The sequence below is a fragment of the Macaca thibetana genome, chromosome 3 (genome assembly GCF_024542745.1).
Source record: "Macaca thibetana thibetana isolate TM-01 chromosome 3, ASM2454274v1, whole genome shotgun sequence".
Lineage (NCBI taxonomy): Eukaryota > Metazoa > Chordata > Mammalia > Primates > Cercopithecidae > Macaca > Macaca thibetana.
In genome coordinates, this window is record NC_065580.1 from 165,189,081 (window position 1) to 165,203,331 (window position 14,251).

The window sequence follows — 14,251 nt, forward strand, 5'->3', positions numbered from 1 at the left end:
TATTCTTTTAACCAGTTTATACTCAATTAAAAATTTTAACTCATTAAGGATTTTATAAATGCTAAGATTAAAATTGTTTTCCAATTAAATGATTTTATATCCTGGAATTAATTTTTATTTCTTGTATTGATGACTAGGAAGAAGTGTTTAATTCACAGAAGTTCATTAGTGAGACACAATAAATGTGATGTTTAAATATGGCACCTGTGCTGCTAAAGTAGAGCAAAGGCATGGATAAAAAACATTTGGCATTTCCTAAAATCACCTCCTGACCTGTCTTTCAAGCTAGTGAAAAGGAAAAAGTTGTGGATTGATTTGGGAAGTACATTTGGAAAATGACCTAATGTGATAAGCTGGAACCAGTAGGGTTAAAAGCCCTGGTGAGGTATACAGCCTTGATTCAAAAAGTGGAAAGTCTGAGTGAAGGGTAGACCCTGGGAAATTTAAGGGAGGCAGTGTAAAATTAAGAATACATGGCCGGGCACAGTGGCTCACACCTGTAATCCCAGCACTTTGAGGGCCGAGAAGGGCGGATCACCTGAGTTCAGGAGTTCGAGACCAACCTGACCAACATGGAGAAACCCCGTCTCTACTAAAAATACAAAATTAGCCGGGCATGGTGTCACATGCCTGTAATCCCAGCTACTTGGGAAGCTGAGGTGGGAGAATCACTTAGACCCACGAGGAGAGGAGGCTGTGGTGAGCCGAAATCGCGCCATTGCATTCCAGCCTGGACAACAAGAGCGAAATTCCGTCTTTAAAAAAAAAAAAAAAAAAAACATTAGGGCATACTTTATAGAATAAGTCTTCAGAAATTAACTATTAATACTTAGAAAATTAGTTCTGCCGGGAGTAAATGATAATAGAATAAAGGTTCGATGATACAATTAAATAGTGAAAAATAATGCAGATGAAGTTTAAACCATTGTCTATTATATTCTGTTTTTTCTTTTCCTTTTTTTTTGAGACAGAGTTTTGTTCTTGTTGCCCAGGCTGGAGTGCAATGGCGCAATCTTGGCTCACCGCAGTCTCCACTTCCCGGGTTCAAGTGATTCTCCTGGCTTAGCCTCCTGAGTAGCTGGGATTACAAGCGTGTGCCACCATACCTGGCTAATTTTGTATATTTAGTAAAGATGGGGTTTCTCCATGTTAGTCAGGCTGGTCTCAAACTCCCAACCTCAGGTGATCCGCCCACCTCGGCCTCCCAAAGTGCTGAGATTACAGGTGTGAGCCACTGTTCCTGGCCTATATTCTGTTTTCTTAATGTTCTTAGTGCACATAGAAATATAAGTAGTTAACCTATAAATGATGTTATATTTATTATTAAATGTAATTTAGCAGTTCCATGTGTTTATTTGGTAAAACATTTCTTTAAATTCTGGAATAGAAGAAAAGTCAACAAGATTGTGGGAGAATATGGTATAGTAAAATTTAGGAAGAAGTAAGTATGAAAATTTTTTTAACCCTTTGAATTTGAATATTATGTGCAGTTTTGTTGCTTGTGAAAGTACCTGGTTTGGAATCTCTTGAAATCTGAAGAGTAAATTTTATGCAGAAGTAGTTGGAACTGTTTTGTAATGTTTACATTCAAACAAGACTCTGCTCAGTCGGAGCAGGAAAATGGTATTGCATCTTTCCCCTATTCGTTTTAAAAAGCTTTTCGGGGCGGAATGAGGTGGCTCAGGCCTGTAATCCCAGCACTTTAGGAGGCTGAGACTGGCAGATCCCTTGAGGCCAGGAGTTTGAAACCATCCTGGCTAACATGGCAAAACCCCATCTGTACCTAAAAAAAAAAACTTTGTAAATTTTCTCTACCTTAGGAGTATTTCATATTGACAATGCCAAATTTATCTTGTTTTCACACCTTCCTCTAAGCAAGTGGAAAAGTGGTTACATGTTTAGGTTTCAAAAGGTTTGAGTCTGTGACAAGCAAATGAAATTTATATGGGAGTAAGCTATATATCAGTAATTAAAGGGACACTTTCTTTAATGAAGATGTTTTAAAAAATATATAGGCCAGGCGCAGTGGCTCACGCCTGTAATCCCAGCACTTTGGGAGGCTGAGGCGGGCGGAGCACCTGAGGTCAGGCATTTGAGACCAGCCTGACTAACATGGAGAAACCCCATCTCTACTAAAAATACAAAAAAATTAGCCGGGCATGGTGGCCACATGCCTGTAATCCCAGCTACTCGGGAGGCTGAGGCAGGAGAATCACTTGAATCTGGGAGGCGTAAGTTGCCGTGAGCCGAGATCGCGCCATTGCACTCCAGCCTGGGCAACGAGAGTGAAACTGTCTCAAAAGTGTGTGTGTGTGTGTGTGTGTGTGTGTGTGTGTGTGTAGCAGCAATTTCCCAGATTTTTTTTTTTTTTTTTTTTTGGCACAGTCATTTTATCCACAGGGCTTCAGTTATTGTAAGGATATGTGTTGGGAGGGGTGTTTTTTAATTTAATTTTTTAATTTAAACATTTAGTAATTTTGAAAGGCTTTATTAAAGATTTGCAAGTTACTGATTTAAACATAGTAGTAACTCAGCTTCAAAGACAAGATTTACTCTGGACAAGTTATGTGATGATGGTGATTCTATATAACCATGTTCCTTTATCACTTAGTTATATTTATAATCAAAAGTTGAACAAAGATGTATCTCAAACGGATACAAATTAAAGTTGATTTTTAAATCCATGAATTTAATTTTTTAATTTAAAAACTAATGCAAGTTAGATAAATTTAAATTAGAAAATAAAATAATCCCCTCAAACACCGTTAACATTTTAAGAGTATTTCCTTTGTCTTTTTTTCTCCTCCACTTGCATTTGGAAATTTTTATATAGTTACCAGATCTTTTTAATAGCATGAAGTTCTCTATGAGAATATCTAATAATTGCCTTACATAAATTTCTAGAAGTAGAATTACTGGTTTGAAAGGTATGGACATTTTTTAGTCCTTGTTTTACAGTTTTAAATTTCTCTTCGGAATTAAAACTCATCCATTAGGTCTCACCAGCCCAGTACTCTTTTTGCTTTATGCTAATCCACATGCATGTCCATTAGATAATTGAAGAATTTTATCTCCTTGTGTTAATTTGTACTTTGATTATTGATTGGTATGGTTGAACACTTTTTCCTGTGTTTGTTAATTAGATATTGGGATTTTCTTTGTTAAATGAGTTGCTTCTGTACATTTTTCAGTTTCATTGTATCTCTTACTGTGTGTGTGTACTGTTGATTATCTCATACACATTAACTTATGCACAATATTCTGCTGTCAGGTAGAGTGACATAGTAGTACTTGTTTAACATGTGATTGGATTTCTTTCCTCGCCCCGTTATATTACCTGGTATTAAAAAAGTATTAACCCAGACACACATTTGGTAAATTATATATTAAAGGCATAAGATGAAATACCAGGGAAGAAAAGGACTGTACATGATCCCTTACCTAGTTGTTCTAGCAGTAGTGTTTTATGGAGTTGTCTTCAGGTTTAAATTAGATGGATAAAGCATCTTTATAGGAAAGATAATTTTAAAACTTTTTAAAAATTATCTTTTGTTAAGAAATTTAACATATACTTTGTTATACAGTGTTTATATGTTGCTAATAAACATAAAAGTTGTGTGGATTTAACTGTCTGGTTTAAGACAGTGTCTTTGATTTATTAAGTTGAGAATGAAAGAGGAGGAAAGACTAGAATTAAATTCTTTGATATTTGCATCTAACAGGAAGGAGATTTGAATACTAGCCTGTCGTTGTGAGTATATATATATTTTAGGAAACATTTCCATTTTTTCTTTAAATTCAACTTTACATAGTAATAGGAGCTTAAGGGAAAATTGCTGTGTCATCTTGGAGGTCATACTACCAAAGGAAGGAATACTGGAAATAATCAGTGTAATCCGTTACAAAGTAAATTTAGGAAAATACATTTTTTAAAGTTTAGGTTTCGAAAAGAAAGGGATAAATACCCCATTGAGAAAGATTCAGAAAGAAATATTGCTTGAGAGATTTAAGTTTTTTTAAAAAAAGATTTAGGTTAGTATATAGTCTTCTAATTCTTACTGCCTTGACAACTTTATTTCAAAAAGTAGGAAAAAGCATACTTTAGAAATTGTAGACTCTGTGCCAGTTTACTTTTGTCTGCCAGTTTTTATTAATTTTTGGAAATTGCTAGTCACTAAGAGCCAGAACAGATTGACTAACAATTTATAACAGACTAAACTAAACATTTTTCATTTGTAAAGTATGTCTAGTGAAAACTATATACCAAATATTTCAGAAAGGTATTGGATATGATTGCATTATGAATGAATTAGAAAAATATGGGCAGGATGACAGTATTGCTAAGTGGATTGTAGCTGACTGGTTATAAATACCCAAGGAATATCAGTTAACGTCATCTTTCAAATAGGTCCTATTTTAATTTTTAGAAAACATTGACTTGGAGGAAAGCATACAGAATGAGTTCATGAAGTTTACAATCTGATTGGAATAGCTGGAGCTACATCAAGTAGCAGAAAATGACTTCTGGACTTCCTAAAGAGGTTGAACGGTCTGTTAGAAACCAACACAAAGTCAACGTAAAGATCTAGTTTTGATGGGAATCCCAGTGAAAGCAGCCTGAGGATTTCAGTTGATTACAAATTGGAGTTAATGAATTAAACCCTATTTTTTTTAGGTAATAAATAATGCCCCTTTCTCCAAAGATGTTCATAATCTAATTCCTAAAACCTGTAAGTATGTTACCTTACAAGGCAAAAGAGACAGGGGATGTGAATAAGGTTAAGGATGTTGATGGGTTAATTATCCTGGATTATTTGGGTGGGCCCAATGTAATCATAAGGGTCCTTATACTAGAGAGGTAGGAGTCAAAGAAGGAAGTAAAACAACAGAAGAGATAGAAGGAGAAGACGCTATACCGCTGGCTCTGAAGATGGAAGAAGAGGCCATGAGCCAAAAGAATGTAGGCACCCTGTAGAAGTTAGAATAGGCAAGAAATAGATTCTTCCCTAGAGCCTCTACAAGGAATGTCGCCTTGCTGATGCTAGTGAGATTCTGACCTCGAAAGTGTAATTTGTGTTGCTCTAAGCCAGTAAATTTGTGGTAATTTCTTACTACAGAAATAGGAAACTAATAAAAAAGCCAATTCACAATGCAGGACTACATCCGGACCCTGTCCATTTGAGGATACCATACTTAAAGGGAATTAACCAGGATCATCTTATCATTTGGCTAATAGAGAGGAAATACTAGTTATCTTCACATTGTTTTGCTCCATTTACTGAGCACTTATGTGTTAGTTACTGGGCTAAGAGATTTATATACATTATCCTGTTTAATCCTAACAATGTGATGAGGTGAGCCAGTTAATCCCTGTTTTTCAGATTTTAAAAAGTCTTGAAGTTTAGAAAGGTTGACTAAACTTGTTAAGGTTTATGCCATTGGTAAATAGCAGAGTACCCATGTTACTTTGACTAATCCCTAAACATTGTGAATTCTGCAGGTATCACAGGCCAGATGGCCTTGTTCTTCCTTATCTTCTGGACTTGAAACTCTTTACTGGTATTAGGGATCAGGATGAATTATTCTTCATATTTTTTAGAGGATTTTGTGTCTCAGGCTTCTATATGTCATGTATCCGGGCTGTGGCATGTTTAGACGTTTTCATGGTCATTCTGCTAGTGACAGAGCAAAGTGCCAAACTCGTATCTACTGCTAACAAGCAGCATGTTTTTCCACTATGTTTATCCCTTCTAAAGAAGTCTTGTATTTGGAGGGGCTGTTGTTATTTTTATGCAGGAGGATTTCATGGTTTTCTCTGGCTGCTCTGACACTTTTTATTCGTTCACAGATAACATTAATTGTGAATACAGGCTATAATGTTGGGGGAGCTCTGCACCTAGTGATATTTATTGAATACTTGTCCTCTGCCGGGTGACATAGTCCAAGTCATTCATTTCATATACAGAAACTCATTTCATTCTAACTGAAACTGATACGTATCAAGCAGACATCGGTATATCCTTTTTACAAATGAGGACATTATGGCTTAAAGAAATTAATTTGCCCAGAATCATCTGCATGTCCAGACCCAGATTCAAAAACCAAATCTTTCTCACTCTCTATAGAATACCACAATTTCTGGTTTTTCTCACTAGTAGATTTCGTTGGAATTATATTAAATCTTGTGGCTTTCAGATATATAAAGCTAATAGCTTTTTTTCCTGAGGTTTGTTGACTGAAATTGGATGTTGGTCGTAAGTAACTGAATTATCTTTGAATCTCTTGTCTACTCTGTATATAATACTTATGTGTATCTAAACTTGATTGAAAAACATGAAGTTTTTTTTCTGACATGGCAGTGCTTCTTTCCCCTACCCTCCCCCCGTTTGTCCATGAGAAATTTATTAATGGTTTGAAGGAACCTACACATTTTTGAAAGGTGACTAGCAGTTAGTTTGGGCCTTATTTTCCTCATTTCTAAAAACAAAATAATTTTTCCCTGGGCTGTTGTCCTTCATATTTTTTGACCACAATACACACAGTAGGAATTATATAATTCATTCATGGATCTCAACCCACAGTTTGAAAAACATTGCTCTGGATTAACTCCAGGATTCTATCTTTTTCTCAAAAAAATTACATGTAGTGGTAATACTCATTAATGTCTGTTTTGTATTTACTCTGTGCTAGGTGTTGCTCTAAGTGCTTTTGTATGTATTGTTTGTATTTAATTCTTAGACTTCACTAATTAAGTAGGGAGTACTATTATCCCCATTTTACAGATGGTGAAATAAATTCTCATAGGTAGCAAGTGGTAGAGCCAAGATTTCTCAGGCAGTTGATTATTGAGCCCGTGCACTTAACCATTATTCTAACAAATTATTGTGGAAAATCAGTGATTTTCTGATTGATCGGAAAATCAGTCAAAATCTTAGATCACCACAAGATTATATGCTTCTCTTGAGAGATTCCTCAAACAATATTGGTGACCATGACAATTAACTCTTTTATTTAAGATTAATAAATTGCAACTTTGCTTTAGACACAAGTAAGGACTCAGTAATCATTTACAACTAACAAGTTCATTCTGTTTTAGAATGAGAAAAATATACCATGTGTAAATGTGAAATAAAACAGATATAACAATGAGCAATATAATTGATTTTAATTAAGGGAAACAAAAGTCAAGGATCAGTATATGTGAGAGGGGGTAGGAGTTAGAGACCAAGCCATTTATTAAGCGCTGGTTATTTTAGGTGCTTTCATTTCATTTCATGCTATTAACAGTTTTATAAAGAAGACCATCAGTGTTTATTTTAAAAATGGGAGAATCAGGCCGGGCACAGTAGCTCAAACGCCTGTAATCCCAGCACTTTGGGAGGCTGAGGCCGGTAGATCACCTGAAGTCAGGAGTTCGAGACCAGCTTGGCCAACATGGTAAAAACCCCGTCTCTACTAAAAATACAAAAATTAGCCGGGCATGGTGGCAGGCGCCTGTAATCCCAGCTTACTTGGGAGACTGAGGCAGGAGAGTCGCTTGAACCCGGGAGGTGGAGGTTACAGTGAGCCGAGATCGCGCCATTGCACTCCAGCCTGGGGGACAATAGCGAGACTTCATCTCAAAAAAAAAAAAAAAAATCAGGCTGGACACGCCTGTAATGCCAGCGCTTTGGGAGGCGGAGGTGGGCAGATCACATGAGGCCAGGAGTTAAAGACCAGCCTGGGCAACAAGGTGAAACCCCATCTCTACTAAAAATGCAAAAATTAGCTGGGTGTGGTGGTGCACGTCTGTAATCCCAGCTACTCAGGAGGCTGAGGCAGGAGAATCGCTTGAACCCGGGAGGCAAAGGTTGCAGTGAGCCAAGATCCCGCCACTGCACTCCAGTGTGGGAGACAGTGAGACTTTAAAAAAAAAAAAAAAAAAAAAAAAAGCAACAAACAAATGGGAGAATTAAACTCAGCAGAACTGGCAACAGTAGAGGGCCCATGTCTTACCTGGAAATATTTGGATGAGTCAATATTCAGAAATAGGAATTTATGAACGTATAACATGCTGGCTATTTAAAGCTGTCCCTCATGCCCTAAGATAAAATTGAGCTCTGAAACATAAAAACAGTGTATTGATCTTTAGTCTTGAGAAATTGAAATTTGATCATCTAAATAAATTATGCTGACACTTCCTCCTAAGTCACCACATTCAATATTGTAGGGTCTTTTAAAGCATCAAAAAATTGACACTATTTTAGTAATTTATATCGCCTCTAACTTGTTGCTTGGGTGGGCACATCACTTTATACCTCTGGCCACTTAATTTTTTTAATTAAAAAGTTCTTGGGTTCAACTCCATAACAATTATATGTTAGCATATTACTTTCTAGTTTGGGTCTACATTGCAATTTTTTCCCACTTAACGTAACTGTACAGTCCTTTTTATCTTTACTATCTGTACACTATTTTTCTGGGCTAATATATTTGAAATAATTTTGTTATTGTTGGGTACTAGTTAAAAGAATTAGAGTTTTGGGAAATGGTTGATTACAGATTGAATTATGCCACTTAATTAACTTTATATCTGAGCAGACTGTTGAGCCTCAGTGCTGTCATCTGTAAAATGGAATTATAACGTCTGCCTTACCATAAAGGCTGTTACTATTTCTGTCAAAATGGACAGTGTCAGTGTGCATGCTTACCAGGAAAGTATATCAATTTATATCCTTTATGTCAAAGTACATCAGCATAATTTCTGGATTTCTGTATCTGTCGAGTGAAGGCATTGCTGTAGGTATCAGAGAACTCTTTTGTCTCGCAAAAGGTGGAGACTGTTTGATGAATTTGCGCATTAAATAAGTCAATAAAATATTAACAGCATTCATTGAGTGTTAAAAGGTGATTTTGCACACCTCCAAATTTGAAAAATCTGTATTTGCCTGTAGTGTTTTTCTTCATAAATTGTATCAAATGCAAATGCACAGCTTGAAATTTTAAGAAAAATTTTGGTAAAGGAGAATAAAAGTAATCTGAAAAGAAACTTCTTTGGTGGGGTGGCACATGCCTGTAGTTCCAGCTGCTGGGGAGGCTGAGATGGGAGGATCACTTGAACTCCCAAGTTAAAAGAAAGAAAGAAAGAAACAGAAAGAAAGAGAGAGAGAGAACTGATGGAAACTTTGTAATGCTAACAAGTAAGAAGTAAGTAAGGGTGCTCACTTATAAAAAAGCCTTGAAACATAGTCCTGTCTCCTTCTCAGCTTGCCACTTACTAAGCTCTCAGATATTTGTTGAATTAATGAAAAATGAACCAAAAATGCATTTCTGCTTCCTTGCCTGCCACTCATTCCTTAACCAGTTGGAATTTGGAATCACTTCCAAAAACTGATGTCACTTGCATTCACCTAATTGCCAAACTAAATGAACAAGATTTGCTTTGCATCCTGATGAACCTCTTGTAGCATTTGGCTATGCCAGATGTCTTTAATTTCTGGGATTCTACTTTGTCCTGGTGTTCATTTTTGCAGGTTTTTTCTCTGCTACATTGAAATTTTTGGTATATATGTTGTTCTTCTGTTTTGTGATTTTTTTGTTTGTTTTTTGTTTTTGTTTTCGGAGACAGAGTCTTGCTCTGTATCCTAGGCTGGAGTGCAGTGGCACCATCTTGGCTCACTGCAACCTTTGCCGCCTAAGTTTGAGATTCTCATGCCTCAGCGTCCTGAGTAGCTGGGACACTACAGGCACGTGCCGCCATGCCCAATTAATTTTTGTGTTTTTAGTAGGGATGGGGTTTCACCATGTTGGCCAGGCCGGTCTCAAACTCCTGACCTCAGGTGATCCGCCCGCCTCGGCCTCCCAAAGTGCTGGCATTACAGTTGTGAACCACTGCACCAGCCTGGTATGTATGTTCTTGGCTCCGTTCTTACTCCAGGCTCCTTCTAACCCATCCTCATAGTTCTATAACCTTTCAGTTTCTAGCCTGGATCTCTTATACATTCAAGATTCTTTTCTGTGCCTGGATATTTAGTAGGCATCCCAAATTAAATTCAGTATGTTTCATTGTTATCCCTGAATCCAAACAGTATACAGGCAGGCACAAAGGCCTTCCTGGATTTTTTTTTTCCCAGCTGTATTCCCTATCATAGTTGATTGTCTCTGCACAAATTTAGTCTGTATGCAGCATTGTATCGGGTATGGGTATGTTTTTAGGGAGTGTGAACTTTAGAATCAGAAAATTTTAGTTCAGATCGTGGCTTAGGCATCATATCTAAAACAGATGTAACCCTTTTTGAGTATTATCTCAAAACAGGTATAACAGATCTGCCTTAGTTAACATGATTAAGTAAAAAGTACAACATGTCATATCACTTAAACTCATTGCTACCTGATAACCACTCAAATGTTGGTTTCCTCTTCTCTTTCCAAATAATATTTTCTTTATGGAATGTAATAATACTCTGCAACTGTTTCAGATTATGGTATCTGACGGTTCTCTTGCTGGTCTTTTGCCTGAATGATGGTTATACTGTTATGTGGTATAGTCTTTAATTTTTTTTTTTTTTTTGAGACGGAGTCTCACGCTGTTGCCCAGGCTGGAGTGCAGTGGCGCGATCTCGGCTCACTGCAAGCTCCGCCTCCCGGGTTCCCGCCATTCTCCTGCCTCAGCCTCCTGAGTAGCTGGGACTACAGGCGCCCGCCACCGCGCCCAGCTAATTTTTTGTATTTTTAGTAGAGACGGGGTTTCACTGTGGTCTCGATCTCCTGACCTTGTGATCCGCCCACCTCGGCCTCCCCAAGTGCTGGGATTACAGGCTTGAGCCACCGCGCCCGGCCAGTCTTTAATTTTTTAAATACATTATGATAATTTAAGTGGAGACTATGGAGTGTTTCCTTAGAAGCTACGCTAGTCTGTCTTGTGTGTTCATTTAGGTGTTAATTTAGTGAGTCGCTTACTGCTGAAATGATAAAGAAGTGCTTTTTGGAGGGATTAGATGAATATTAGTTCTGGCTTAGGCTTCCTTAAAATTTACTCTTAAGCTTTCAATGACCAGAGAAGTCGTTCTTACTGTTGCTCATGTCTTTTTTTTTTTTTTTTTTTTTGACAGTTTCAGTACCAATGAGTCTTTGTTTATTCATTGTATTTTCCCAGGGAAAGGAGAAGGGAAGGGAAAACAGTGAGTTTGTATGTTACAAAATCATTAGAAAATGGGAAAGGAAGTACCTGGTTCAGCAAAATCAACCATCAAATAGATGCCCACCCCCCCAGTGATGGGGAAACCAGTGCCCAGTGGGCCTCTGTCTCCTACAGTTCAGGAATGAGGAGAAGGGATCAGGAAAAGAACAGATAGGTAAAGGCTTTCTTACCCACCCTCCTCATAGAGATTTCACACAAAGCTTTGATTTGTAGCAGTAAACAGGGAGTCACATTTGTTCATCTCCTATAAAATAATCTTGTGGCTACTTTGACATAAGTTTCTTGTACCTGCATGAAAGTTCCAGGCTGCCTTGGATACACATTTAGATTCCTTTTCTTGGCCTCCTGACCATCCTGACCCTCTTGACTTTCTACAGGGAAAGGCCCTTTATTGCTTCTACTTTATTATTAAAGATTTAATCTATCCAAAATATAGTAGTGTCTGAAGTGTTTGGCATGAATCACATTAAGAAGTGGTCTTGGCTCAGGAGGTTGAGAACAAGGAAGAGAGGGTTCCTAGTTTCTTCAGGATTTTTGCGGAAATCATTTAAGAGTTGTGGAGACAACCCAAGAATTAAATGTGTGTGGGCATGTTCATTCTTAAAACCCATGGGGTTTTTTTGTTTGTTTTTTGGTTTTTGGTTTTTTTTGCATGCCCTTTCACTGTGTTAAGGTATAGAAAATAGAGCAATAATAAGCAACTGTCTTAATAGATTTTATAACATAGAATATACCTTTTATAAATGTATGCTACATATTTATGAATCATGCAGTGTTGATTTTTTTAGAATTTGTATTTAAGTTGAAATATGTTAAATCGTTTCTTGCTGGTTTATATAATTTTAAGGATTTACTATTTGTTTTCTTTTCTTTTTTTTTAAAGACAGTCTCACTCTGTCGCCCAGCCTGGAGTGCAGTGGCGCAATCATGGCTTATTGCAACCTCCTCCTGGGTTCAAGCGGGTCTCCTGCCTCAGCCTCCCAAGTAGCTGGGACTACAGGCGCCTGCCACCATTTTGTATTTATAGTAGAGAGGGGGTTTCGCCATGTTGGCCTGGCTGGTCTCAAACTCCTGTCGTCAGGTGAGCCACTGCACCTGGCCTTACTATTTCTTTTCTTTTTTTTTTTTTTTTTTTTTTTTTTTTTTTTTTTGAGACGGAGTCTTGCTCTGCCGCCCAGGCTGGGGTGCAGTGGCCGGATCTCAGCTCACTGCAAGCTCCGCCTCCCAGGTTTACGCCATTCTCCTGCCTCAGCCTCCCGAGTAGCTGGGACTACAGGCGCCCGCCACCTCACCCGGCTACTTTTTTGTATTTTTTAGTAGAGACGGGGTTTCACCGTGTTAGCCAGGATGGTCTCGATCTCCTGACCTCGTGATCCGCCCGTCTCGGCCTCCCAAAGTGCTGGGATTACAGGCTTGAGCCACCGCGCCCGGCCTACTATTTCTTTTCTAATTGCCTTTCAGTTAGCATTTTATTCTCAAAGAGAATTTTTTTATTACATTGGTAAAGGAAGTAATACAATGAAGAATCACAACCTTATTTAGGGAATCCTTTTATTAAAATGAATTCCTGTGTTCATATCTTAGTGTTTTCTCCATTTTCTGTATCTTATGGAAAATTATATTATTTTCTGCTTAAGTAGTTACCTGGTTTTTTATTGATTATATTTGGCATTCCATACCTTTTCTAAAATTGTTACTGATGTCTAGTTTTGAAAAGGTGTGAAAACTGTCTGAATTTTTAGGATACACTGCTAGGTGGGGCTGTTTACTCTGAGAAAACACTCGTGTTTTAGGCTAGCCTCTTAGCTAGTGGTCTGGTAAAAGTTCATACCCTAGGGCTCCATATTTGGAATATTGACATAAATTGAAAGAATGGAAATGTGATTTGTATGAGTTTCATAATGTTAGGAATCTCTGAAACTTCACAATATCTTTTGGAAGTCCCAGGTAAGTGTATGCTTATGGTTAAACCAAACAAAAACAATAAGAAGCTAGATATGTTTCTTCATGTCAGGATTTTATCTTTATAACCCTCTATGGACTCTCCTTATGTTTTGGTTGGATTTAGCCCTTTGGGAGAAGTATGTGGTTAAGTCTCATGGAAGCACCTGATGGCTGTAGATTTACTGTTGTGAGATTTGTTAAATTTGGTTTTTATTTGTTTGTGCTTTTTGGAAACAAAATCTTGCTGTGTTGCCCAGGCTGGAGTGCAGTGACGCAGTGTTGGCTCACTGCAACCTCCACCTCCTGAGTAGCTGGGATTACAGGCGCATGCCACCACAGCCGGCTAATTTTTGTATATTTAGTAGAGACATTATAGGATATAAAAAGTAATTCCCCCATCTGTGGAATGTTAAGCAGACATCCAAGACAGTCAAAGCCTCCCGTAATACAACATCCCACACTCTTCTGGTTGTACCAAAAAATAACCAGTGAATGATTTTACCTCTTTAAAAAAAAAAAGCATTTATACATAAAAAGTGGGATGAAGGCACCACTGATAAGACATGGTATGTACTGAGTAGAGTTGGCTTCTTTCTCTGGCGTCATCAGAGGCTGGACTCTCGTTGGTTTTAGTTTCTCCATTTTCTGCAGGTAAATCTTTAGTTTCTTGGTTAGTCACTTGAGCCTGTTTTCTCGTTGCTCCCCCTCCCTTTCCCTTTTGTTTGCACTTTTTTGTCTAAGGATTTATCCTTCTCTGCTGCTGTTTTTCAGCTTCATTTCCTCTTTGGCAGGAACAGGTTTAGCTGACAGCCATGCCAATTGCCTCTTGGGCTGTTTCTTCCCTACCCCTTCACCACCCCTTTGGCAAAGCTGACCTTCTTCTTGGGTATCATGGCAGTGGGGAGGGTGTGTGTTGGGTGCCTGCACACCAAGAGCCTTCGCAAAGCTGGGCTGCCTGGCCACCGAAGCTCTTCCTGCTGCCCTGGCTGCTAAGACCTCCCTCCCCACCCACCCCATTTGTATTTTCCAAGTGGTGATGCAGATATGTAGGAAAGGTGGTTATTTACTAGCCAAATAGTTAAACTTTATGTTTCAAAAGATTTTTTAAAGTGTTGTTTTGTGTTTTGT

The 14,251-nt window shown here is 38.0% G+C and overlaps 1 protein-coding gene across 4 annotated transcripts in view; it reads left to right on the plus strand.

The window, feature by feature from the left end:
- The window catches only part of SCAF4 (SR-related CTD associated factor 4), a 62,084-nt gene that overhangs the window by 11,386 nt on the left and 36,447 nt on the right, over nt 1-14,251 (plus strand). The gene's annotated exons all lie outside the window — the stretch shown is intronic.